The following is a 27625-nucleotide window of genomic DNA, read 5'->3' on the forward strand; positions in this document are numbered from 1 at the left end:
GACTGGCCAAGATCACACAGCCCTGAAGTGGCGGAGGAGGCTCCAATCTGATCCCTCTCAGCATCCAGGGTCCAGCTTATGTGTCACATCTTCCAGGAAGCCTTCCCTGATCTCCCTGGTTGGAGCTGGTCCACGTCACCCCATCCCCAACCCTACTGGTCTCGACCCTCCCTGGTTTCCTTAATACCTCTACCTGCAATGCACAATGATGTTTCTGTTTTTATTGGCGCTGCAATGTCAGCTCTGTGAGGGCAGGAATTAGATCTGTCTGCCTTGCTTCAGTATCCCCAGGGGGCGCAGCAGGCAGTCCCTCAATGTCTGTGGAATGAGTGAATGAATTGGTAACATTTCTATTCTCAGGAAGCTCCCACTTCGTAGGGGGAAATGGGCCTTATTGACTGGTACCTGCCTCCCACCCCTCAAATGTTCATCAGGAGTCTGTGAATGTTACCTTACTTGGAAAAAGGGTCTTTGGGGATGTAATTAAGTCAATGACCTCAAGATGAGATCATCCTGGATTATCAGGGGTGGGGTGCCCTAAATCCAATGACAAGTGTCCTTGTAAAGAAGAGGAAAATACACAGAAACAGAGGAGAAGGCCACGTGAAGATGGGAGCAGAGACTGGAGTTCTGCTGCTGCAAGTCAAAGGACATCTGGAGCCATCAGAAGCCGGAAAAAGCAATGAAGGATTCCTCCGTAGGTAGAGCCTTGGGAGGGAGTGTAGCCCCGTTCATACCTTGATTTTGGACTTCCGGCCTCTAGGTCCTTAAGATAATAAATTTGGGTTGTTTTAGGTCACTCAGCTTGTGATTTGTTACAGCAGCCTCGGGAAACCAATGCATTGACTACCCACCGACGCTTTATCAATAATTAAACACCCTACAGAAGTGCTCACAAGACTCAGGGGTGCCATCCGAGTTGCTGCTCCCCCAGGAGGGACGGCCAGCTCAGCCCTCCATGCTTTTCCAGGCACTGGCCTCTCCCCCGGGCAGAGATGCAAGAGGCCATGGCTCTCCTGCTGTATCCGTCATCACTGCTACCAGACCTTCACACTCTAGTCTAAACCTACCTTTTGGACTCCTGGGGAAATGAACACTTCATGGCCCACCTGTCTCTGCACATCATCTAGCATCGATAAGGAGAGCAATGTCCTTGGTCAACCACAGCTTTGGGCCATCCTCCGCCCCTGAGCAGCCAACTGCACACCAGCCACTCCCCTTTCCTGCCAACGCTGACCTCGGACCCCGCTCATACCCTGCTCACTGCCTCTGGCCACCCTCTCCCACCTCGCTGGGTTCACAGCTTCTGCCTCAGGGCTGAGCAGGCTTAGCTGGGAGTTTGTGTTCCTAATGAGACCACTGACTTTACCCACTAGGTAGTCCCTCCCAAGGGCATTGATCTTACACACTGACCTGCCCTCTCCAGACCGGTACCTGACAACGCCACTCGGACCTCAAACTCCAATGGTCCCTGCCTGAGAGGATGCCGCAAGAACGGATGACTCTTTAGAACCGCAGGGTCTGTAGTAAGGACTCAGTAACATTAGCTGACAACCACGATGGTGACAGTCATCCCTGTCACTCCCAGCTGGCCCCAGGTCCATGAATGTATCCGGCGTCATGACGGTGATCGCATCCCAACTTTGATCCAGGCCAGCGATACCCTGAGAGCCTTGTGGGAAGGCCCGGGTCCTGGCCTTGGTCCCCTCAGTGTCCTTTCCCATTCTGCGTCGGTTTCTGTGGTGCTGGGAGATGTTTTCAAAATGATGCGAGCATATTTCTGAGGTCAACTTCTAATCAGAAACGACTTCGAGACGGTGCCCTGGTTTAAAAAGAAAGAAGAAATGGAGTGAGTCATCATCCAAACCATTTGAATGAAACAAAGACACAACAAACTCTCTGCTTTCCTCTTGCGCCAGAACAGATTACCTCAGTCCTGCAGAGATGCAGCTGGAGGGAATTAAAGGCGATCTCCGGTTCCCCGAGATAGGGAAGCCGGCACAGCCGGCCCACCATGACTCACGGCGAGAACCACAGGGCTGCAGCCGCTTCGAGCTGAGCCTGGAACCCTTGAGGGGCCGGCTGCTGGGACAGCAGCTCCAAAGGGGGCTCTGGGAGCCGGCACTGGAGGGTGGGGGAGCTGGGAGGCCAAGGGATTGCTGACCCGGGGAGCAGTCCAGGGGTGAGGATGGAGAGGCCCCAACACTGCAGCGACTCCAACCCCAAGGCACCTTCAAGGGGCTGGAGGAGACCGCCAGACCTGGGGAGGGTTTTAAAATGTCCCAAATGCCCCCAGTGATGATTCCAGTTGCAACGTCAGCGTTCCCCTTCTAGACTCTCCCAGGGCCCCATCATCCAACACCCTCACCCCCGCCGGGGGAAGGGCTGACAGTCATTTCGCAGGAATCTTGGGGCTCCCTTTGGGAATGTTATGTCTGCCAAGGTTCTGAACTTGGAAGACTTTGCCAGATAGCCTTTCCCGGGGAGTGGGAGGAAGGCAGGACTGGGCAGACCTGAGGGGTCAGGCTCAGCAGGCTGTGAGAGGTGGGCTCCAGACCCCACCACGACTGTCATTCCAAAATGCGTAACTTCCACTCAGAATTGTCAAGATGACGTGACGCGTTTAAAGAATTAATTTTGTTGGAAAACTGAACTAGTTTCTAAAATGACAGCAATGATATTTGCACATGATAAAACATTTTTTAATAATAAAGCATTAGCTGCGAACATGAAGATACATGTAACATCTCAGGATATTAATATCTGAGGAGTAAAAAAGTAAAGTCTAACCCAAAAAGTCTTCCACTGGAGTCCTCGCAGGCCCCTCTCCCCAGGGGTGTCAGTTCTTGGCTTGGGTTTTCTAGTCTTTCTGGTGGTAAAGTTCACCTTTAACAGTATGTCTCCTGCTACTTCCTGATTTATCAACTTTAGATGATATTGAACAATTCTCTCCAATGAAAGATAAGGAAATTCATGTAGTTAATCTGTCTATTGTTCCCTCCTTCCTAAGCATGTTAGTTATATTATTTTAACTAACACTGAGGTCAATATATCTGAATTCAAATCTCACCTCTGCCACTTTTTGCTGTGTAACTTTGGGCAAGTTACTTAACCTCTCTGTGTTCCCATTTCCATATTGGTATAAATGGGGATAATGATAGTTTCTGCTTCAGAAAGCTGTCATGAAGATTAAGTGTTAATCCATGCTAAGTTCTTAGAACACTGCCTGGTATGTAATAGGTCTCAATAAATATTTCTATTATTTTTCATTATTCTGTTCTAAAATTTAGAACTAAATCTTCTTTGAACTATCAATAGGCTGGCTCTAAAAACTGAAAACCAATAAATAGCACTTACCACGGACCAAGTACATAGTCTTCATTAAGTGTGAATGGACCCATGAAGAAGGAATTATGATTCCGAGTCCTTGAAACTCCACCGCTCAAAGGAGAATCTTCCAAGTGTCAGGGTTAACACGTGCTCTGTTAGTTTCTTTCTAGTAGCCTTTGCCTCTTCTGTACGATCGTCAACTGCTACTTTTAAATAATGTATATGCCATCCTCTTTCTTAGAATCTTTTTCAGGAGACTGACATAGATTCTTGGGTAATTTTTTCTAATGGAGTACACGGATTGTGAATTTCTGAATTCTTGAATGTCTAAGAATACTTTTATTTTGTTTAGCTATAGCAAGAGTCCTAGATTAAGAATCCTTTACCGCAGAACATGGAAGACATACCCTCATTGTCTTCTGGCATCCAAGCAGAGGACAAGTCTGGTGTTAATCTGATTCTCTGTCTCTGGTAGTTTACCACTTTGAAAATTATTATTTCTAAAAGCCCATAAGGTTGACTTCTTATTCTTAATGTTTTAAAATGTCCCCCGATGGCTGTAGGTTTGTGTGGTAATGGAACCAGGTGGGGTATGTAATCTGAAGACTCAGGTTTTTCCTGGAGTGCAGGGAAATGTCCCTCCCATTTCTTTTATTATTTCCTCCCCTCCAGCCTCTCTCTCTTCTTTTGCAATTCCCATTTTACAGCATTTGGAAGTCCTGGATTTATCCTCTTTGTCTCAATTTTTCTCTTACATGTTCCGGCTTTGTCTTCTGACATGCTGTAAGATTTCTTCAATTCTGTACTCCAGCTGACTAATTTTGTCATTGGCCACATCTTATTTCTCAGCCCATTCATTGGCATTTTCAAATGTGACCATATTTTCCATTTTCTAGAATGATTCCTTCTTTCTCTGACTCCTCCATTTTCACAACCTAGTCTTGTCAACTCAAGTCTCTCAAATCCTCCTGAAGACACAAAGCAGAATACAAATGATTTTTCTTCTCCTCAAATTCTCTCTGCTTACTCCAAAGTGAAGTCTTCAGTTTATCCACTTTGATCCTTCCCCTCTGTGATGTTTGTTTTCCCCAAATATCCCGAGAGCCCTTGAATATTGTTTTGCATTTATAAATAAAGGATCAAGTTGGTTAATGACTGTAAGAAGCATGGGTTTCCTCTGCAACTGTATACACTTTCCTTCTCCACAGGGCCTCCCCTGGGAATGGCGGAGTAAGCTATGGGCTGTGTATATGTGGGCAGAGCACACTTGCCAGCACACCTCCCTATATGCACAAGGGCAGAGAGCAAACAGGCAGGCCAGAGAGACCCCAAATTGCCAAAGCAAAGAGGATTCAGCAAAGGGGTTTGTTTTTCTCTGGTAGAAGGGAGTCTTCAGTGGGCAGTGCACCGATGGTAGGCGCTCAGGGTCATCATCAAGGCTCCAAGCTCCCCTTGGACACCAACTTCTTGTGTGTGACAGGTGGCTGCTGCACCTGCAGAAACTCCTGAGCTTCCGGGAGGAAGAGGAAGACGGGAGAAGCAAGAAGGAAGGGCATGTCTATCAGGAGAGTGCAAGCTCTCCCAGAAATCCCCAGCAGATTCCTGCTCACACTCACGGTCTCGAAGGAGACTGAGAGATGGAACTTTTTAGTCAAATACTTCGTGATCTTGAATAAAGCAAAGTTCCTCATCGGAAGGAAGAAAGAGACCAGACATTGACTAAGCTGTTAACTGTGTGTGTGATGGGTGCTTCCCTAGCCCCACCCCCCACCCCCCGGAGGGGCTGCTTATTCTCCCCCAAAGCCCCGTGTCTGCGACAGAGATCTCCATTTCCTTTCCTCTCTCAGCTCTCTGGCGGCATTGCCATTTGTCCCCTAATATTAATTTTCTCCTTCCTTTTTGGTACCAGGACTCCCATTTTTACTGGGCACATGACCACCTACAGTGACCGCATTTCCCAACCCTTCTTTCAGCTAGAAGTGCCTGTGTGGCCAAGTCCCAGCAGTGGGATGGAGGCAGAAGCAAAGGATCCAACTTGTGAGCGTGTCCATAAGAGAAAGAGGGTGGGTGCTCTCCCCTTCCCCGTTTCCCGCTGGCTAGGCTGCAGGCGTGGAGGACAGTTGTCTGCAAGACCTCTGCGGATGCAAAGCATCAGGGCAGAGAGAGAGAGAGGACCTGATTCTAAGAGGAAAAGAAAGAGTGATAGAGAAATTAATCTTGTTTTAGCCACTGTTACTGTTATCTGGGCCTTTGCTGCATATATCTTAAAAAATGACAGTCCAAATAGCCCACCTTACAGACGTCTTCTCAGGCCCATTAAAAAAAAAAAATCACCACCGCTGGTTGTGGGAGGCAGAATAACGGCTCCCCAAATGTGTCCGCGGTCCAATCCCCAGAACCTGTGAATGTCTCCTTCCATGGTAAAAGGGGCTTTGCAGATGTGATTAAGTTAAGGATTCTGAGATGGAAGGATTATTCTGGATTATCAGAGTCAGCCCAGTGTCATCACAAGGGTCCTTACAGGAGGGAGACAGGAGGGTCAGCGTCAGAGAGGGAGGTGTGGAAACAGAGATTTGAAGAGGCTCCTGGCTTTGAATATGGAGGAGGAGCCACGAGCCAAGAAGGCAGGCAGCCCCCAGAGGCTGGACAGGCAAGGAAATGGGTCCTCCCCCTCTCGAAGGAACGTGGTCTGACAACTTGGCTTGAGAATTTCTGAACTCCAGAACTGGAAGATCCTAAATTTGTGTGGCTTTAAGCCATTAGGTTTGTGGTGATTTGTTACAGCGGTCATAGGAAACCCATCCACTAGTTAAGGACATCGTCCATAAGAAAATAAAAGTAGCCACTTGTAGAGTGTTTCATTCCACATTCGTAATGCACATTCATAATGCAAATGAGATATTGCATCACTCATTTAATCCTCACAACCCTGCCAGGGAACTACCTCATTTTACAGATGAGAAAGTTGAGGCTCAGAGAGGTTATGTAAATCATCCAAGGTCACACACAGCTAGTAAGCACAGAGTCAGGATACATTCCTATGTGTTGCACTTCTGCCTCCACCTTCAAAAAACTTAGAAGGTTCAGAAGGGAACAGTGTAGGGTGAAACCTATGACCTGGAAGTCAACCTGGGAAGTAATAAATTATTTCTTTCAACTTCTCAGGACATCCTTCTAAGCCCCTAAGCAAAAATGGCCTTTGTTCTGCTGTAGTTTGGTGGCTCAAACCCCTCCTTTGCAACTGCCCATGAGCACACTGACGCCTCCTCCCTCTGTTTGGGAGAACAGCTCTCCTGTGACAACAGAGGCATGAGTCAGGGGTGTTGATGGGGGCCTGGGGCCAGGAGACTCCCCAAAGCAGCCATGCACAGGAAACCACAGGGGCGGGGCCTCTGCCAAATCTGAGAGGCTCCCCACCCCACCACAACACACCGAGGACCCGCTGGGCATCCCCCTCATCAAGATTACTTACAAAGGAGTTGGAGGGAGTTCTGATGCCCTGCCCGTGAGTGAGGGAATCCCTGGGTCCCTTGCACGTTTGCTCTTTCTGTTCCTCTACTTGCTGTGACACCTCTCTTGAGACCCAGCGCTGCCCCAGTCTCAGCGGCAGGCCCCCTTCCCTCTCTGTATCCCGGCCTCTCTACTGTCTCTGCCATGGAAGGTGGGTAATTAGAATGCATCACGTCAGAGGTCCCTGTGCCTCCTGTTGGCCCCGGGTACCCAGAGGTTCTCGCTGACCCCAGGCGAAGCACGTCTCAGTTCATACTTAATGTCATAAATCCTCATACTCTCAGCTTTAAAAGGGCCTACCTTAGAGGATTGTTTGAGGATTCAACTAGATAATGCAGGGAAAGGACCTAGCACCGTCTTGGCACAGACAGCTCACAATAGATTACTGAGCTTTTAATTACTATGACTCTTCTACACTGATCTTCTCTAACAAAACTGATGTATTTCTTGTCCTATCCCCCCAGCTCTGATTTCCAAACCTAAGGCAGAGGCAGTAAACTAGTGGTCCCAGCAGCAGCGCCCAGCCCGTAGATGTGCTTTGTCTGGCACACTGGGTGTCAGCCCACACAATTGTTTTACAACTTGAGATAGTTGCCAAAGGAATTACTTAGGGGGCAGGTCCAGCTGCTAACCTGGAGACCCCCCCCCCAAATAGCATCTTAAAGAAGAGATAATTTCACTTCTCTCTCCCAAAACACTGCAAGGATAGGCAGATGGATACGGAGGGTCCATGGAGCTGGGGGACCCAGGCTCCCTCCTCCAGCTGCTCTGCCCCCTTCCAGAGTGTCACCCACCAGAAGGTGGACGGTGGCTCACCAGCACGTTGCCTCGGCCTGCATGCAGCCAGCAGCAGGAGGGCGGGGGAGGGCTTGTCCTATTTTTGAGGGCAAGGCCTGGCATTTGCCTTCATCACTTCAGCTCACAGGCGGCCCATTGACCTGAGCCTGGTCATTTGGCCACATACAGCTGGGGGAGGTGTAGCTGATTCAGGATGGCCAGGAGCCCAGCTCAAATCCAGAAGTGCTATCATCAAAGAAGATCCCTTTGGGGGCCAAAGAGCAGTCTCTGACACATCAACGTTTAACAATTGGGACATGTTAGGTTCTGGGGCACCTTGATTATAAGCAGAACTAACAGGCATGGAGGACATCTCCGTGCACGCCTCGCACCAGCCGTACGCGCGAGGAGTGCCAGAGGCTGGGGGCAGGCATTCAACCTCACCCCCAGTGATGGCAAAGCCAAGCTCCTTCCCCTCTGCTCTCTGTGTACCCGATGGCCAGGCCGGAAAAAGCTTCAGAGTGGCCCACAGAGTAAATGCCACACCCCGCCCCCCCAGAGGGTGACATCACCCCCCCACCCCCCCACCCCCGTCTGGAGGAGGCAGTGTTCCTGCTCTCAGTTCCTTTCCTCCTGGTCATTAAGGGCCCTCCAGGCACAAGGCTTCCTTCCAGAGTGAGCTTCCTCCCATCTGGTCCTCAGTGCGGGGCACCATGGAAGGTCTCAAGGGCACTGCTGGTGCCACCCTCACTCAGGCCCTGGAAAGGCCACTTGGCCCCGCATCACCCTGGCTTCCCAGCCCTGCCACCCACAGAAGCCGAGGAGCCTTTCAGAGAAGCTGAGCTGGTGATGGGCCACTCTGGGGCCTCAGCTCTCGCGCTGCTCTGACAGTGCAGTGTCTGCCTTCCACCTCCCAGAGGGTCATAAAAGTTGCTCCTGGAGATTAGCTGGGCCCCCAGCTCCCGTCTGCGGCCTCCCCAAGGGGCACGAGGAAGGACTGAGTCACGGCCCCCAAGTCATTCTAAATTGGACTTAAAATGAAAAAAATAAATAAAACAGGGAAAGGGCTTGATTGTTTTTAAGAGCAGAAGAATGAGCTTTCTTTGTGCTTGCATGTCTCCAGAAGGACCCCAGGGAGTGAGCTCAGAGCAGCCGCTCCCCCTCACCAAACTTCACCTTCAAGGTGGAGCCAGGAGCCAAAGAAAATATTGTGATAAAGTCTAAGTTACTGCTGATGCCTGCCTGGCCACTTGATTAACTGAATTGAGTGCAAACAAATCTCCCAGCTCCTTCCTCTCTGCAAATGTGGGTGGGGGAGGCCAGACCTGGGCTCAGAGCCAACCCCTTACCGGCCAAACACTGCTCCATGTGTCCCCGATCATTTCTTCTCTTGTTTCTTTCTCCATGGTGCATGGGACTTGCTACATAACCTGCAGGGCCCAGTGCAAAGTGAAATCGCAGGGCCCTTGTTCAAAAAGCAGGGAAAAAAGTGCCACCACAGGTATTAAAGGTACTAAAACATAGTCTTTTCCTTTCTTCAGTGGTTTCTCTCTTGACTTGTCATGGTGTTTTTATCTGCTATTTAATGTTCTAAGTATAGAAAAAAATTTAATTTCAAGTTACTATATTAAATTAAATCCATAAGATGTTAAATTCCATGTATTTTTGCTGTTTTTTTCAGTGTGGTTAATTTACAATGTTGTGTTAGTTTCAGGTGCAAAGTGATTCAGTTTTATATATATATTTCAGATTCTTTGCTATTATAGGTTATCACAAGATATTAAATATAGTTCCGTGTGCTATACAGTAGGTCCTTGTCGCTTATCTATTTTATATATAGTAATATGTATACGTTAATTTCAAACTCCTAATTTATCCCTCAGCGCCCCCACTCCCCCACGTTTTTCCCTTTGGTAACAAGAAGATTGTTTTCTATGTCTGTGAGTCTATTTCTGTTTTGTAAATAAGTTCGTTTGTATCATTTTTTAAGATTCCACATATAAGTGATATCATACGATATTTGTCTTTCTCTTTCTGGCTTACTTCAATATGATAATCTCTAGGTACATCCATGTTGCTGCAAATGGCATTATTTTATTCTTTTTATTGCTGAGTAATATTCCATTGTGTGTATGTATGTGTGTGTATGTATATATATATATGTATGTGTGTGTATATATACACCACATCTTTTTCCATTCATCTGTCAGTGGACATTTAGGTTGTTTCCATGTCTTGGTTATTGTTAATAGTGCTGTTGTGAACACTGGGGTGCATGTATCTTTTCAAATAGAGTTTTCTCTGGATATATGCCCATGAGTAAGATTGCTGGATCATATGGTAACTCTATTTTTAGTTTTTTAAGGGAAAAAAACCCTCCATACCGTCCTTCATAGTGGTTGCACCAATTTACATTCCCCACCAACGGCATAAGAGGGTTCCCTTTTCTCCACACCCTCTCCAGCATTTATGTGTAGAATTTTACTGATAATCACTTTGACTGGTGAGAGGTGATACTTCATTGTAGTTTTGATTTGCACTTCTCTAATAATTAGCGATGTGGCGCATCATTTCATGTGCCTGTTGTTTGCCATCCATTTTGATACTGTGCAATCCCAATTCTAATACAAACAGGAAAGCATTTAACCTGTAAGCAGAATCACCAAAATTACACAGTTTCTATTTTATAGTCCGTACACACCTGCGTAGTTCCATCCTCAGCAGAACAGTGGAAATACTGCACACATTGAACTCAGCTGTTTTTACAGTTGACCCTTGAACAACATGGGTTTGAACTGCACAGGTCCACTTACATGTGAGTTTTTTTCCCCATTAAATAACCTACAGTACCACACAACCCGCGGTTGGTTGAATCCGCAGATGCAGAACCAAGGATACAACTGCTGACTGTGGGACTTGACCAGCAGCGGATTCTGGGATTCATGTCGCGTCCTGGAATCAACCTGCCATGGATACTGAGGGACGAGTGTATTTTACTTCTTGTTATGCGCACATTCTATCGACCCTTCCTACCTCCCGCTTACTGACAGCAGGGAAGGACTGACGGGAGAAGGAACTGGAGGTTTCGCACCATCTTCCCCTTTCCTTCCAAGTCATCATTTTCAGTGTAAATGGCTGACTGATACAGGGAAGCAACATGTATAAGAAGGGGTTCCTTGGTCACTGGTCACTTGATCACTTTCTGCCTTTGCCTTTTTTTTTTTTCTGCATTCAAAGCAAGTTCTGGTTCTGGCAGACAGCCTGGCCTCTGGGGGCTGACAGCTCCCTTAATACGGCTCACTCATGAACATAACATGCTTGCCTTGGACTTCCTTTGAGTCTGCCAGGCGCGGTGGGCACCCCAGGATCCTGACATCACGGGGAATGGTGAACACTGTACGGAACAGCCTCGTGTACGCCACGCCCACAGGCTCCTGCCTCATCGGACTTCACTTACAAAATACAAGTTCAAGGATAAAATTATTAGGAATTCTAAGATGTTGAAAGCGCCAAGCACGGGGCCTTTCTGAGCACGAGACTGCGTGCAGGAGCACATGCTGCACAGCCGTGAAGCGGATCCTGAGGACACGTTTATCTTTCTGAGTCTTAATATATGTCTATTGTAGAAAAATTGAGAAGCATAGTCGAGCAAAATCTGAATGTGACAATTATCTCCAAGCAATAACCACCATTAACATTGGTCCTGTAACTTTCTGGATGTTTCGGCCTGCACTCAGAGAGAAAACCATTAGTGTTCCTCTCTGGGGAGAAGCAACACGCCAGCCCAAATCGCCCATCAAAGAATGGGACAGAGATGTTCTCTTGAGTGCCAGCCTACACGGGGCAGCAGAGGGAAGAATTGGGGGTGCGTCCAAAGGCACTGGGCTGGGAGAGAGACACACCCTAAAGACAGACGGTGCCCCTTCCCAAGGCAGGCGGGCCTTCTTATAGCCTCGGAAGAATCTTTTTTCTAGCACCTCCTGGAGGGTAGATTGTTTAATGAATGGCCCTGGAAAAACTCCTTCAACCGGTGCCTCAGTGTCCCCCTTTTATAAACCCACTTAAAAGGTGTGGGGCACTCCCCAAAACCAAAGCACCCGCAGATCGGTGTCGGGGTTACAGCAGCACCCACGTGGGTCCACATCAAGTTCGAGTCATCCCAGCCTGCCCTTGGGACCTGGGCCCGTCTGAGACCAGCTCAACTATTTTATATAAATATACAAATGCACTCGTGTTTTCACTTACATAAATGTTACTTTAAAGGAAACAAAATCATTACTATCAATAATAAGTTAGCATCATTTGTCATATAAGGAAGCAAACATAAAAACGCGTCACCCTTTTCTTAAACATGACTATTAGTGCAAAACCTAAGGCTGTCCCTGGTGCCACGAGGGCCCTACGTCCGCCCTCGGGGATCCACGACTCGGCACACGGAGGGCATCCGAGGCCACACAGATCCAAGGCCTCGGAGCCCGAGCCCGCCCACGCCTCCCAGACGCCCTCCAGGGCACCAGAGTTCCTGCCCAGGCTCCTTCCCCTGGCGCTCACCAACCCGCACCCTCACCGGCAAGCCTGGGGTACCCGGTTTTGTGGAGACTTTCTCCCAGCCCCTAGGGGCAGTTTCTCGGGAAATGAAGCTGCTGTCATGAATCAGAGCAGCTGAGCCATCCGCCAGCCCCGACAATTTAGAGTCGGGGGGCCTTCAGCTTAGGTCCCCTGATTCCTAGCCCCGTGCTCCTCCGTCTCACTCCAGCTCTGAAGAGAGGGGAGGTGAGATGCGTGCAGGGCATGTGAAATAACAGAAAGCATGTACTGGTCTCCGCCCCCAGTTGCTGACGCCGAGCTCCTAGATCCCCTGTAGGTGGGGGCACCGGGAGCGGCTTTCGCTCTAACATTTGGTCTCGGACTCCAGTTCCTGAGACAAAGCTCCTAAGTCCCTTGGGATTTCCAGGGGGAGAGCGGCACCTTCCGTTCTCAGGAGGTGACTCTGGGTGGGCTCCGGGATGTAGGCTGGTCACCAGGAAGACCAAGTTGTGATTAGAAACTAGGAACTTTTAAGCCCAACCTCCATCCTCTAGAGAGAGGAGAGGGGCTGGAAAATGAGGTAATAATCAAGCATACCTATGTGCTCAAGCTCCATAAAAATCGCCCAGATATGGGACTCAGAGAGCGCTTCAGGGTTGGGGAGCACATCCGCATGCTGGGAGGGTGGTGCACCCCAACTCCCTGGGGACCCTTCTGGACCCGCCCTAGGCATTTCTTCATCTGGCTGGTCATTCAGATCCTTTCAGATATCCTTTATAATAAATTGGCAATGGTAAGTAAACTGTTTTCCTGGGTTCTGAGAGATGCTCTGGCAAGTTATCAAACCTGAGGAGGAGGTTGTGGGAACCCTCATTTATTGCCGGTTGGTCAGAAGCACAGGCGATAACCTGGACTTGGGATCAGCACTGAAACGGGGGGAGGGACAGTCTTGTGGGACGGAGCCCTTAACCTGTGGGGTCTGGGCTGACTCTGGTTAGTGTCAGAACTGCACTGAATTGTAGGACACACAGCTGGGGTTCCAAAATTACTTGATGTGTGGAAGTGCTGTGAGTAATGTGTGAGAGACGGAACAGGGAGCCGAGTTTTCTCATTCAGGGCTGCTCTGTCAACCCTAACTGCCATTTTTGCTCAGTACAAGTTGAAATAGAAGTAAGAGACCCCGGCCACCTCCTGGCCCTCTGGTTTCTGCTTCTCCCTGGCCTCAACTCTGCATGCCAACCTAGTTTATTCTCGTGGATGGATCCATGTCTGCTCGCCCCAAACGGAGGACCAGACGAGACCCTTGAGAGGCCAAGTCTGTATCAGCCCAGTGTCCTCCCGGGAAGCTGACCTCTCCCTAGAGAGGCTGGCTCACAGGACAAGATGCCTCACTGCAGTTTGGCAGAAGCGGCTGACATCAGCCAAGCAGACAGGCTTCTCAGGACAGAAATGCCCTGGGGCTCCCAGAGGTTGGAAGCTCTGCCATCAGGAATTCATTGTGTGACTCATTGCTTTCCCAAGGTCAAGCATCATTCTGAAGGTCAAAATGTGCCTCAGGCTCTTAAAGCCATGCCCTACACTGGTCAAGCTTGGAAGTCCACTTCCTGCCCACCATTCCTTGCCTCCATCCCTCCAGCTCTGGCCTTAATCGGAATTTCCCCAGAGTATATTTGATTCTTTAATAAATTGTCTTGAGATGTTAAACTCCAGAAAAGACGGGCCTATCCCTTCCCCACCCAGGGATGCCCTTGGGGCCACGGGTTAGTCACAAGGCATCTGGAGTGACATTATCCCAGGGCTGGCACTAAAGTGGCTGTCCTGATGGGAGGCTCCTTCCTGGCTCGATCGGGTGTCGTGTGAGTCAGATAGAGATGTGTGCAGGAACACCCTGTGTGTCTGAGCACCGCCCCAACGAACAGGGCTCTGGAGAAGGACCTAAAGCTGGATGTGAGTCCAAGTCTGGTCCCTCGGGTTGACAAAGTGATTGGCCCATGCTCAAACTGCTGGGGGTCCAGCAGGCAGGAAGTCCCAGGAGAGCAGCCTCTCGGTGGCAGTCCTGTACTCTGCACTGTCCCCAAGCATTCTGGACGATGATGTTTGACAAAGAGTGAGCCCCTCCAGGCCACTCACATTGGAATCATGTGGGGATCTGGCTAACAATGTGGATTCCTAAGTCCTAACCCAGACCTAGTGAATCAGAATCTCAGCACTATGCGTTTTTACTAAGCGGCCAAGAGAGCCTTCAGCACAGTAAAGTTTCCAGCCCAACAGTCTAGGGTGCAGAAGAGAAAGCATAGTCACCAAACACCAGCTAAGTGCCTTCCATGAATCATCACCAGAGCCCAGCTGAGGATTCATGAAAGGAAGCAACACATAAAGAGTGAAACAAAGAAACAAGATAAAATGAAATAAAAACAGAGAAAGGCCCCCCCACCCCGGTCCTCATGCAAATTCCAGTTAAAGGCATGTGTGTGCCTTGGTGTTGGGGAGATAGATAACAGAGAGCAAACAAAGAATAAGATTCTAAGTGAAGTAAGCCAGAAAGAGAAAAAAAAAATACCATATGAGATCGCTCATATGTGGAATCTAAAAATCAAAACAAAAAAACAAACAAATGAACAAACAAACAAAAACAAAGCGTAAATACAGGACAGAAATAGACTCATAGACAGAGAATACAGACTTGTGGTTGCCAGGGGGGTGGAGGGTAGGAAGGGATAGACTGGGATTTCAAAACTGTAGAACAGATAAACAAGATTACACTGTATAGCACAGGGAAATATACACAAAATGTTATGATAACTCACAGAGAAAAAAATGTGACAATGAGTGTGTATATGTCCATGAATGACTGAAAAATTGTGCTGAACACTGGAATTTGACACAACATTGTAAAATGATTATAAATCAATAAAAAATGTTAAAAAAAAAAAAAGATTATTTCAGAGCATAAAGCTCTGGGAGGGAACTGAGACAGGGTGACGGGGCCCAGCGGGAGGCAGGGGCCACTTCAGACAGCCGGGGAGGAGGCCTTTCCGGGACAAGGCGGGGGGCACTGGGCAGAGACCTGAGCTGTGAAGCCAGGCGTGAGAAGGGTCAGGCACGCTGGACATTTGATGTACATCACCCCATTTGATGCTCACAGCTTCCCTGCATAGGATTTATCAGGGTCTCCGCCCTCCACCCGCTTTTACACAAACCTCCTTCTAGAGTCTCCATCTCAATCAGTGGCAACTCCATCTTTCCAGTTGGTATGAGTTCCCCATGGTGGCTAAAACAAGGTACCACAACCTAGGGGGCTAAAACAACTGAAATTTATTCTATCCCAATTTAGGAGGCTGGAAGTCCGACATCAAGGTGTCCATAGGGTTGGTTCCTTCTGGGGGCCCTGAGGCGAGTGCACTCCGTGCGGCTCCCCCTAGCTTCCGGGGGTGCCCGGCAGTCCTTGGCGCTCCTGGACTTGGAGCCGCATCCCTACAGTCTCTGCCCCCGACTCCACAGGCCCTTCTTCCCTGGGTGGCTCTGTGTCCTCTCCTTTTCTTCTAAAGCCAGCTCGAAAACCAGGAGCATCTGATCTTGAGATCCTTAACTCAATTACATCTGCAAAGACTCTTTTTCCAAATAAGGTCACTTTCACTGGTTCCAGGGGGTTGGAACTTGGGCACATCTTTTGGGGTGGGGCCCCACTATTGAATCCATTACACAGTTTCTCAGCTCAAAACATCTGGGGTCACCCTCGATGATGACTCTCTCTTATAGCCCACCTCCAATCCATCAGCAGATCCCACTGGTTCCAGCTTCAAAATATAACCTGAATATCTTCCTTACTCCTCCTCCTTTCTTCCCATCCCCTCCCACCTGGACTCTTGTGACCACCTCCTCCAGCCTCCCTGCCTCCTGCCTGGTGCCCCACAGTTCATTCATAACATAACAGCAGAAGGGCTCTGTTCAAACCAAGCAAATCAAGTTCCTTCTCTGCTCAAAGCTCTGCAGTAGCTTCTTATCTAAACAGGAGCTGAACGAAAGTCCCGGTGACATTCCAGAAGGCCCAGGCCTCCCCCCATCACTCCTCCTCCTCACCCTGCTCCAGCCCCGCTGGCCCCCCAGCTGCTCCTGAATACCTGCTCTGCTTCTGCTCAGGGCCTTTCTTCTTGCAGTTCCCTCTGCCTGGATCGCCCTTTCTGGAAGCACTCAAACATTTCCTTCACCCATCTGCTTCAAGTCTTTGCTTAAACAGCCCCATCTCAGTGAGACCAAATCAAACAAGAGATCTGGACAGGGGAAGGCCCAGTCCACATCTCAAACACTAACGGGAAGCAATGCTGTGAGCAACAGGGGAGTGTAGGAGACGAGGGTCGGGTGGCCAGCTGTCCCCACAATCCTCCTCCGCGCGGTCGGGGTCAGTGGCGTGGAGTGACGTTTCCTCCTCTCCTCTTGGTTCAGCACAGAACAGTACTGGCATAATCACATTAGATTTGTTTCCTGTTTTCCGACTTCAGAATCAACCTTCTACATTCTTTTGAGTTGCCGGACAAGATATTAAGTGTTACAATAAAACCAAACTGCAGAGGGAAAACCCCAATGTATCTGTAAGCATTTCACCCAAGCTCACTCTGCAAACTTGGGGGAGGTCTAGGCGACAGGTACCGTGCAACACACTTTCTGGGAATTCTCTCATTCAACTTTCAGAAAGCCCCCGAGGTAGTCCAAATACTGCCGATGTGCAGAGCAGCTGGAGAGGTTAGGGGGCCTGTCCAAAGTCACAAAGTGGCCGTGTGGCAGAGCTGGGATTTGAGCTAAAGCTTCTGACGCCAGAGCACATGCTCTTAACTATTAAGCTACATTATCTCTGTTCCCTTTAAGCCAGGATATCCCAGTCTCAGCGCTCCCAACCTGCCGGGCTAGGTAATGCTTTGTTGGCGGCGGGGGGGGGGGGGGGGGGGGGGCTGCGCTCTTCACTGTGGAGTGTTTAATGACATCCCTGGCTTCTACATGTTAGATGCCAGGAACACCCTCCACCCCTGCGACAACCAAAAATGTCTCTAGATAATGCCAAACCTCCTCTGGGCAGCAAAAGCACCCTGGGGGAGAAGCTCTGCTTTAACCCAAGTTCTCTCCTCTAGTCTCCTCTGGCCCTGGTGACTCCTGATAGGCTCCACTGCCTACCTCGCCCCACCACGGCCATCACACTGGGCTCCTGTTGAAGGCGCCCCCACTTCTTCTGAGCCCCGTAATCTACAGCCAACCTGTAGCATTCTAGAAAGAGATGATGGAGGATTAAGAATAAGATATGAGAAGGAGGTAAATAAAGCAGATGGCAGAAGAGCCAGGATGTTGGCAATGCCACCACGGAGGAGACAAAGGAAGCCAAAGCAAAGCCTTGAAGTGCTTTTCTGTTGAGGTAGGTGGGGTGGAGGCAGACAGCTGTGAATGACGGAGACAGACTCGCTGCCGTGAGATCATGGCTGCCTCCGGGGCGGAGCGTGGAGGTGCCCTCCTGAGAACACAAGGAGCCAAATTTATCAAGAACCAGTAAGTCACCTCTATCCCCAGATCACAGTTCCTCTGGAAGAAGGGAGTCTGTCCCAAGCAAAGAAGACTCAGGGTCAGTGAGTGATGGAACCACCACCAGGAGACTCTGTGGTCCCTTGGTCCCTGTTCTGGGTGGTCAGAACGCCACTTCTTCTGGGCAGACCTGGTCATACAGTATCTCTGATGGTAAGAGACTGCTGATTGTCAGCCAGTGTCCAAAGACTACATTTCTCAGCATCCTTTGCAGCTTGATATGACCATACGACCATGATTTGGCCCATAAGAGGAACTTGGGTGGGGTTACTGCCAGGAAGGCTCTGTACAAGGAAGGGTGTCAGGGCCCTCTGGCTCCCCAGTTTCTTCTGGCTGCTGTTCTAGAAGGTAGATGCGATGACTGGAACTGAAGCAGCCACTTTGAATTACAAGATGACCTTGAGGATGGAGGCCACATGCTGAAGATGGCAGAACAGGAAGATAGTCATCTGGGTCTCTGATATTTTTATGAGAGAATAATAAACTTTGATCTTTTTTAAGGCATCACATATTTGGGGGGGTTTCCTGTTATATTTAGTGAAATCTAATCCTAACAGATATAATTGGTTATAGATAGAAATCTGAAGTTGGACTCATCCTCTGAAATTTTTTTTTTTACAAATGCAAGCCCTACACATTTGGGATTGTTTAGACTTTATAAAAACTCAAAGCTCTCTGTTTAATGGCACATCTTGGGACAAGGAGCAAGAAAAGGAACAGGCCTGGTATCACTGTGTAGACAGTCCTAAATACAGCAATTGTAAGTGACAAACAAAAGCGATTTCTCGGCTGGGAGTGGGGATGGGAATGGGAGGAGGCGGGGTGGGATGAGCTGGGAATGTCGTCCACAGGTGGGCATAAAACCTGTGTTTACGTGAGTAGCAGAATTAGATGCAGGTCAGTGGCTGCGGCTGGCGTTTGTCAATGGCCTTTTGAGAATTTGCACATTTTTTCTGGTTTGATCAAAATGAAACATCATTAAAAACAGTTCTGTTGCCAATTGTCATCTCTACCAGGGCCCTGGGAGGCACCCTCTGGTCACATCAGGCTGGATGTAATTGACTTTGAAGTCTGTATATGCGAAGTGCCTTTGAGGATTGCAGGCGAACAGAAATTTGGCAGAAGAAGAAATTTTGAGAGCCCACTTACCAGTATGGGTTCTCAGCCTTAACTACAAAAAAGTCCAGCAGTCATGCAATGCAGACTTTGCTGGATGAACCTGAAAACAAGGTCAAGTGGGGTGATCTCTCTTTCAGCCATCTACAAAGAGTGAAGTTGTCTTAGGATGTGGCAGCTGGGAACCAGGCTGTCCTAGGCCTATGCGCCAGTGGGGCTAGATCAGCTAGCTTCAAATTCCCTCTCTGTCATTTACCAGCCATTGTCACCCTAGCCAAGTCCCTTCACATCTCTGTGCCTCCTCAATAAAATGGGGGCAATCTTAGCAGTATCTCACACTGATAAAGTGCTCAGAACAATGCCTGGTTCATTGGAGACGTGCAACGTACATGAACCAGTATTATCATTCCAAGGTTTCTATTCATTCGTCCTCAAAAGAGCTGGGTTTTTTTTTTTTATTGTTGGTGTTTATTTTGTGTGCTTTTATTATATTTATTCCATTAATAGTTGGACAAGGAGGAAGTTCATAGAGTCACTTCTACCTCTTGGTTCTTATTTTAAAGCAGCTAACCCTGGAAGATGTTTAAAAACGTCACATTTAAATGGATTTAGAATTCTAAAGCCACTCAGCACAATAGCTGCAGGCTTGTCCAGATCTTGCTTAAAAAACAAACAGGCTGTCTATGGTCAGGTTTCACCTGGAGTATGTTTTATTATTAAATTGGTCTCATGAGTTTGTTTCCAAATTTTGGTGAATTTTACGCGGAAAAAGTGGCATCCGTGGAACTTCTGCTCTACAGAAAGGCCAAGGGGTCCTATCCGGGAAGAGGTGATGGGGTGGGGGGAGGTGTCTGCTCCACATCAGGAAGCAGCTGGCACTGGGGAGGTTGCTGGGCTCCAACCCTTCCCGAAGCCTTCTGTCTTTCGTGGGAATGCCTGCCGTGCTGATACCTGCTCACCAAAAAAGAAAGCCGGCTGATAGTGTCAAACCAGCATTTGGTTAAGGTAGGAAGAATTGGGCACTTCAGCCTTCAGGTTTTATGCCCAATGAGACAGTACAGACAGCATCTGTCGTTTGGGCTGTTACTTTCTGTACCAGCTCCCTGACTTGCTTTTGGTGGGAATGCGTCTCCTCTTCTCTCAATCAAGGTTATATGGGTGGAGTCGCCCCTAGTCTAGACCAGAGGGCAGGCATGTGACCTAGGCCTGGCCAATCAAAACATCATATCCCCACAGCTTCAGTGACTGGCTCAGGAATAGACACATGACCCAAGTTGGGCCAATCACAACTGACCCCAGGACTTGCTGGAACTGTTGGGAAAAAGATGCTCTCTTTCAGCTGAGGTTCTTCAACTTTTGAGTCCAGAGTTGTGGGTAGGGTTGGGGTGGGGAGGCTTAGGCAGTGTTTGGGAAGAATTTGCCTGAGAATATAGCCAAGGTAGAGGAAATGAGATCAAAGGAGAGGGGTTCCTGGAAACACTGCATCCTGAATCCTGCCATGCCCTGACTTTTCTGTTACACGAGCTGATGCATTTCCTTTTTTGGCTTAAGTCCATTTCGACTGATTTCCTCTGACTTGTGACCAAAAGGCTCTTGACTCAACCAGGTGGAGAACCTTAGACCATAGTTCCCCCTTGGGATCTGGCCACAGATAATAATAAGAAGTTGTTGGCAACAGAAGAAAAGAAAACCTTACTAGGAGGTCAGAAGCCCATTGGGGACTGGTGTAAGCTACCAAGGTAGCCAGGACATGAAAAAGGCTCCCCACTCCCGTTCATCATGGTGCCCCAAAGGGCCCTCTGTGGACACGGTCATCTGTGCCCTCCCCACTGGTGGCAGGGACTACTCTCTATCATGCCCACTTCCTTGCCAAGTCCTTTGGTCACCATCCTTCTCAGACCGGCTGGGAGGTTGACTACACTGTGCTGGGCACTTGTAACCAGAGCCAGCTGCCAAAGGTGAAGGGCAGAGATGGAACCAAGGAGTCAGAGCAGAGCCTGTTCCTGTTGACCCCTGGCAAGGGTGGAGGGATGAAGCAGTGAAGGAATGAATGAACGTCACTCACATTTATTAAGGACTTACTGCAGGCCAAGAAATGTTCCAGCTCCTCTCTCTATATATATCCCCTAGGTGGGTCCTAGGGTAATCCTCATTTCACAGATGAAGAAACTGAGGCACAGAGAGATGGCCTTGCCCAAGGGCACATAGTTAACCAACAGCAGAGTCTTAACCGCTGCGAAATCACTGAAAACCCACTGAGCCCTACGCCACACCAAGCACTGTGCCAGGCCTAACGCAACTGGGTGTGAACGCCCACGTAGACCCTGTTCTCAGAGTGGTTTTCATTATCTGAAGTTATCTTAGGAAATATGCTAATTTGTGTACCGGGTTCTTACCTGTCTTCTGCACCAGAATGCTAGTTCCATGAGGGGAGGAACCTCACTGATCTCATTCAGTCTTTCCTGCAGGGCGGAACAAGACTTGGCATACAGTAGGCACTCAGAATTTGTCCAGCGAAGAGCAGTCTTCCACCTCCCGACTACTGACATTTGGGGCTGGGCCAGTCTCCGCTGTGGGGCCGTTCTGTGCATTGTAGGCTGTTTAGCTGCATCCTGGGTCTCCACCCTCTGGATGACAGAACACCCCTCTCCACTCCATCCCCCAGGGTCACAACAACCCAAAATGTCTCTGGACATCGCCAAATGTTCCAGGGGAGACAAAATTCTTGATCTAGAGTGTTAGAATGACTGCACAGATGACAGGCATAATCACCCTAGATTCAGGAACTCAGAAACATCGGAGGCACTGACATAACACATATTTGACACAAGACAGTTGGTACCTACGTCAAGCTCCCGAACCAGCCGTTATGTGAGCAGGCACGATTGGGCCTGAAAGCTAAGAAGTGACTTGAGCCCACAAGCATGTCACAATCCCCCGTTAGCCCTTGAAACCCTGAAATCTATACATCTGCAGTGGCGAGACAAAACACTTAGACCCTAAATGATGTCAGGATGCAAGGGGGCCTGAACTTAATCGTTCCAAGAAGCATCCTATTTCAGAGGTTCTGTTGGTTTGAGGGGAGGCCACTGCTCAGGAGGGTGCCGTTTGCAGATGGCAGCAAAAACAGAATGTAATTTGCTTTTGCCACAACTGGCAAAAGTAAGTTTTCATCGAGTGGGTTCTTATTTCCTTTGAGTGGCTCGTTCCTTCCCAGGGATAGAGATGGAAAAAAAATTCCAAACGCAAACTTCTCTCTTGGTGCCCCTGTAGCAGCCGAAACTGCTCCTTCTCTAGTGTTCTGACATAATATAAAATAAGTGAGACACAAGGATGTCACATACAGCCCAGGGAATGGAGTCAGGGTTTTATAACAACTTTCAATGGAATACGAGCTATAAAAATATCAAGTCACTATGTTGTATACCTGAAACTAACAGAATGTAAGTCAACTATGCTTGAAAAAGCTACGTATGTAATATACAAATCACCTGTTACACACAAATTCCATGTATATGTGTGCAAATCTGGTTTTTCTCTTGTTTTTCCCAGGTGTCTTCAGCCATTATCTCATTTAATTTTGCAACAGCCCTACTAGGTAGGATTTACAAACTCTAAGACGACTAAGACTAAGGCACAAAGAGGCTAACTGACCCGCCCAAGGTCACGCCCGCACCAAAAGCAGCACCGCCGCCCACCCGGTCACTCTGACCACAGCGGTAGGTGTCCCTCTGCCCACTCACCCACTCCACGAATAGGTCCTGTGGGCTCTCCTTCCAACAGATGTCCCAGGTCTAGTCACGTGTCTCCCCTTCCCTGACGGCCAGCCCGGGCCAGGCCATCTCTGGCCTGCAGGCCTGTGTCAGCCTCCCTCTCTGCTCTGGCTTCTTGTCTCTGGTCCCTCCGTCCAGGCCATTCTCACTGAGCAGACGTCATCCCCTGAAGTGCCAGCGGAGGCCCCCACGGGCCCACGGACCAGCCTAGGCTCAGAGAGGAGGCCCGTGGGCCTCAGCCATGTGCCCTGAGCTCTCCTCTCAAGATTCTCCTTTGCATTCACGCCCCTGGATCACACCACCCACACATTTACAGAGCACCTACTTCACGTTCCAGGCACTGGGGACACAGCAGTGGGTGAAGAGGTGAGGTCTCTGACCTCGTGGTTGGACATTTGCAGCCTGCTCTCAGACCCAACCAGATCCCTGTGGTTCTGCGAGAGCACCGTTCTCACTTCCTTCAAGGCCCCTGCACAGCTGGTCCCCACGTCTGAATAGCCTCCTGCCCTGCCTCTCTCCCCTTCTGACACGTGGCTAATTCTGACCATTCTGTATAGGTCATCTGTTGCTGTGTAACAAATTTCCCCAAAACACAGTAGCTTAAAACATTTTTTATCTCACGATTTCTCTGGGCCAGCAATCAAACATGCTGAGCTGGGTCCTCTGGCTCTGGGTCATCCCAAGGCTCAACTGAGAAGGCCCCTTGCTCACTGAAGTGGCTGTGACAGGACTCAGTTCCTCATGGGGTGTTGGACTGACAGCCTCCCTTCCTCCCAAGCTATTGACCGGAAGTCTTCCTCAGTTCCTCACCACGTGGGCCTCTCCACAGTGCATGTAACAACATGGCAGCTGGCAGAGTGAGCAGGCAAGAGGGAGTGCCAGCAGGATGGAAGTCACAGAGCTTCTCAACCTAATCTTGGAAGTGACATCCATTCATTTTGCCATATTTTCTTCTCTGGAAGCAAGCCACCAGGTTTGGTCCACATACGAGGAGTGGGTGACACAGGATATGAATACAAGAGGTGGGCAGGGATGACCAGGGGCCATGGCAGAAGCAGCCCCCCACACCTTCTTTCAGCATTCAGTGTCAGTGTCTCTTTCTCCAGGAAGCCTTCCCTGACTCCTGGGTTAGGAGCTCCTTCCCTGAGCACACACAGCTCAGGGATCCCTGCACGATGTGTAACACATTACTGTGCATGAGCCCTGCTGATGAGCCCCGTTACCTCACCAAATTGGGGGGTCCTAAAGGACAGAAACTCTGTCTTACTAGTTTATTCTTTGCTGTATTCCCAGCCCCTGTCTGCTCTGGGCACACAGCTGGGCTCAGTGCTTTTTAAAACCAAATGTTTCTTCACTAGTTGAAAAGCAGCGACAAATACTAGTTCATATGCATTGTTTCATAAATGCAGGTAACATTAGACTATACACACTATATTAGAATTTAAGATAAGAATAATCCTTACAGATGATCTAAAAACATCTGATTTATTTTATATTGTAACAGAATCCTGTGTAAATTCAAATTCCCATCCCAGAGCTCACCTAACTCATCAAGTTATTTTAAGGGTTAAATGAGATTATGTACATAGAGTTGTAGCTCAGTGACCAGCATAAGGCTAATACCAATAAATACCGCTAATGGAAGTTTAACTTCAGCTGAATATAACAGAAACCCAAATACAGCTTTTAAAATGTGAGCTTCATTTCCTTTCATGGTGAGGGCAGTACAGGGCTAGCACATCACTGCTATAATGCCATTAATACCCCAGGCTCCTGCTTAATCATCTCACATGTTTAACGATGAATCATGGTCCAAGGTGGCTGCCAGAGCTCCAGCCATTCCACTGTAGTTCCAAACAGGAAAAAGGAGACAAAGGGAGGAAGGACCAAAAGGGCTCACCTTCCAGTGAGTGAGTAAACTCTTTATTAAGAGCCTTTTTGAAGAAGTCCTATCTGGTGATTTCAGCTTGTATCTCACTGGCTACCTCCAGCTGTAAGCAGGACTAGGATTGGAGTCTTTTAGCTAGACACAGTGCCACACTGAGTGAAACTAGGGTTTTATTAGTGAAGAAGGGAAGAATGAATATTGACTAGGCAACTAAGGGGACTGTCTTGTATACCTTACATTATTAGTATAAGTAGACAAGGAGAGGCTTGTTTATTTATACTAATACTGTTAACCAGAAGCCCCACATATAGGAACTGCGTGCTCGGACTGAAGTGGGGAGGGGTGGGTGCCTTCAGCTCCCTCCGTGCCCCTCACAGTGACCTTGAATTACCTGAGAGGTCCCTCGGAGGGCCACAGCAAACACTATGAAAACTCCCTCTTAACCTTGGTCAGGTCTTTGAACCTCTCAGGACCTCCATTTCATCCCCTGGAAAATGAGAGTGATAAAGGCACACCTGCATGAGACCAGGATGGGGACTAAATGTGACAGAAGTGTACCTGTTGGTATAGGACCTGGCACTCGCCCACACAACGTTGCTGTTACAACCTGGAGAGAGAAAGCGGCAAAGCCCAACATCTGGGCCTCGGCCTTCTCAAAAAGTGCTCTACTAGCTTTTTTTAAAAACCAATGTACTGAATCCCACTTGCTTGGCAGGAGGCCCCGGGCGAATCTGGGGCAGCACAGAACACTGCAGAGTGCCAGGGTGTACCCCACCGCAGCATTTTTCCATGGACTCTGCCCGTTTGGCCCCGGCTCACAGTGGGAGCTGTGGTCCCCGTGGAACAGTGCGTCCCGGGCAGACCGCATGGTGCTGCCCCGCGGTGATTCATGCATGTCTGTGGGGAGCCAGCCCCGAAGCCGGCGCGCCCCGCTGCCAAGTGGGCCTCGGCTGGTCCTGCTTCCCCTGGGGCTGGAGGGCCTCCAAGCTTCTCTGCTGAACCTCAGAACCTTGGGCCCAGCCCGAATTCCACCCCTGTGGGTCACTGATGGCCTGTGCTCCAGCCGGGGTCTGAAACATGCACACTTATCCTCCCATGACACCGATTCCACAGGCCCCAATTCAGGCAAAGAGCATCACAAAGTGTAGTGATCCTTAGGGAAGCAGACGCAGCCCCTTCGTCCCCTCCCCCGGCCCCCACCCCAAAATCCAGCTGGTTATTAAGACCACTTGTTTGAGGACCTGGATTTGAATCCTGGCTCTGTTGCATCTTGATTGTGTGGCCTTAGCTAAGTAATGTAACTTTTGGGCCTCAGTTTCTTCATCTGACAAATGGGGATGGTCCCATTTGGTGAGGACTGAAGGAGGCCAACGCGTAGGAAGGCCCATGCCGGACACTGAGACGCACCCAGGTCACGAGCCACTATGACCATCAACTAATCACAGAGCTTCCCATGCCTCAGTCGAGCCCCTTATCATCTCTCCAACCTCACCTTTACCATCTCCCCCCTTCACCTGGTCCAGCCGCTTCAGCCTCTTTGCTGTACCTTTGACACCCTCAAGCTCCTGCACCAGGGCCTTTGTACCCTGTGATCTCTCTACCTGGAAAACTCCTCCACACGGTTAAATCCATCTCCTTTTAGTCCTTAGTCAACTCTCACCTTCTTAGTGAGGACTTCCCTGCCTACCTTATTTAAATTTGTAATTCCCTCCACCTCACCAGTCCCCTTCCCTGCTTTATTTTTCTCCTTAGCACTTAACCTTCACCCAGCATTATTTTGGGCACTCTCTGTCTCTCCCCATGTATTAGTTACCTATTGCTGCCCAACAAATTACTCCAAAACTTAAGGGCTTAAAAAAATAAACACTGATTATCTTACAGTGTTTGTGGGTCAGGAACATGGGAGCATCTTAGCTGAGTGGTTCTGGCTCAGGACCTCTCCTAAGGTTGCAGTCAAGATGTTGCTGGGGCTGTGGTCTCATTCAAAGGCTTGACTGGGGCTGATGGTCTGTTTCCAAGACGGCTGCCTCACCTGGCTGTGGGTGGGAGGCCTCAGTTCATCACCATGCGGACCCTGCCATGTCCTCACACCATGGCTGGATTCCCTCAGAGTGAAGGATTCAGGAGAGACCAGGATGGAAGGCATGATGTCTCTACAACCTAACCTCTGTCAAGTTACCTCCATCATTCCTTTGTATTTGTGTGTGTGTGTGTGTGTGTGTGTGTGTGACATAAGCCATCCTACTCACTGTGGGAGGAGACCACACAAGGGTGTGAACACCAGGAGGCAAGGATCCCTGGGGCCATCTTGGAGGCTAGCTACCACAGCTTAGAAGCACATAAATACCATGAGAGCAGGACCGTGTCTGTTTTGTTCACTGCTGTGTTTTCAGTTTCTAGAACAATGCTTGGCACATCATAGATTCTTAATCTGTTTTGTTGGATGATTGACTGAATGAACAAATGAACAGGACCAGGCGGCACCTAGCCCAAGCAGAACACGCACACTTCTCGGAGGAGAGGTGGAGCCTGGCCTCCACAGAAGGTCTTCCTCCTGGGCAGTCTGCGAAGGACTCTCATCATCTGCTACAATTTTGGAATAATGGGGTGGGGGGGGAGGAAAAACAACAGCTTCTGAACACAAAGCCACTACCTCATAGTACTTCCAGAATGTTCCAACATGCAGGGGCGCTACGAGGCTGTGCTGTAAAGGGCACCAGGTTAGATATCAGAAGGGCCAGGCAACCAGTCCTGGCTCAGCCACTTAATTGACAAACGACTGAAGTGTAGTTTGTTATTTTTTAAATGGGAGCAACCACACCTACTCTGCCTAGTACCCAGGCATATAGTTCTTTCATTCATTTATGTTGGTCACTTCACCATAACCCTCGGCTTCATGGATTCACAGTTTAGTGAGAGACTCAGATGGACTGGTACATTCTGAAAACAGCATCAGACAATTTGACAGACTGTTGTTACGTGCCTTGATGAATTCGGCACCTATTATATGCAATCACTGTGCTAAATCTTGTATTATATTATCTATACGCAGTAGGTGTATTTAATCCCCATTTTACAAGTGAAGCAATGCAGTTTCAGAGAAGTTAAGCAATTTGTTCCAGGTCACACAGCTAGTAAT

The 27625-nt window shown here is 48.9% G+C and overlaps 1 long non-coding RNA gene across 1 annotated transcript in view; it reads right to left on the minus strand.

The window, feature by feature from the left end:
* Positions 1-1262: 1262 nt before the first annotated feature.
* LOC116147360 (uncharacterized) overlaps positions 1263-27625 on the minus strand; it is a 137184-nt gene continuing 110821 nt past the window's right edge. The window contains exon 4 of the long non-coding RNA XR_004130874.2: positions 1263-1822. This is a non-coding gene — a long non-coding RNA (uncharacterized LOC116147360). The remainder of the gene's footprint in view (positions 1823-27625) is intronic.

This window comes from Camelus dromedarius, chromosome 18 (genome assembly GCF_036321535.1).
Source record: "Camelus dromedarius isolate mCamDro1 chromosome 18, mCamDro1.pat, whole genome shotgun sequence".
In the NCBI taxonomy this organism is placed as follows: domain Eukaryota; kingdom Metazoa; phylum Chordata; class Mammalia; order Artiodactyla; family Camelidae; genus Camelus; species Camelus dromedarius.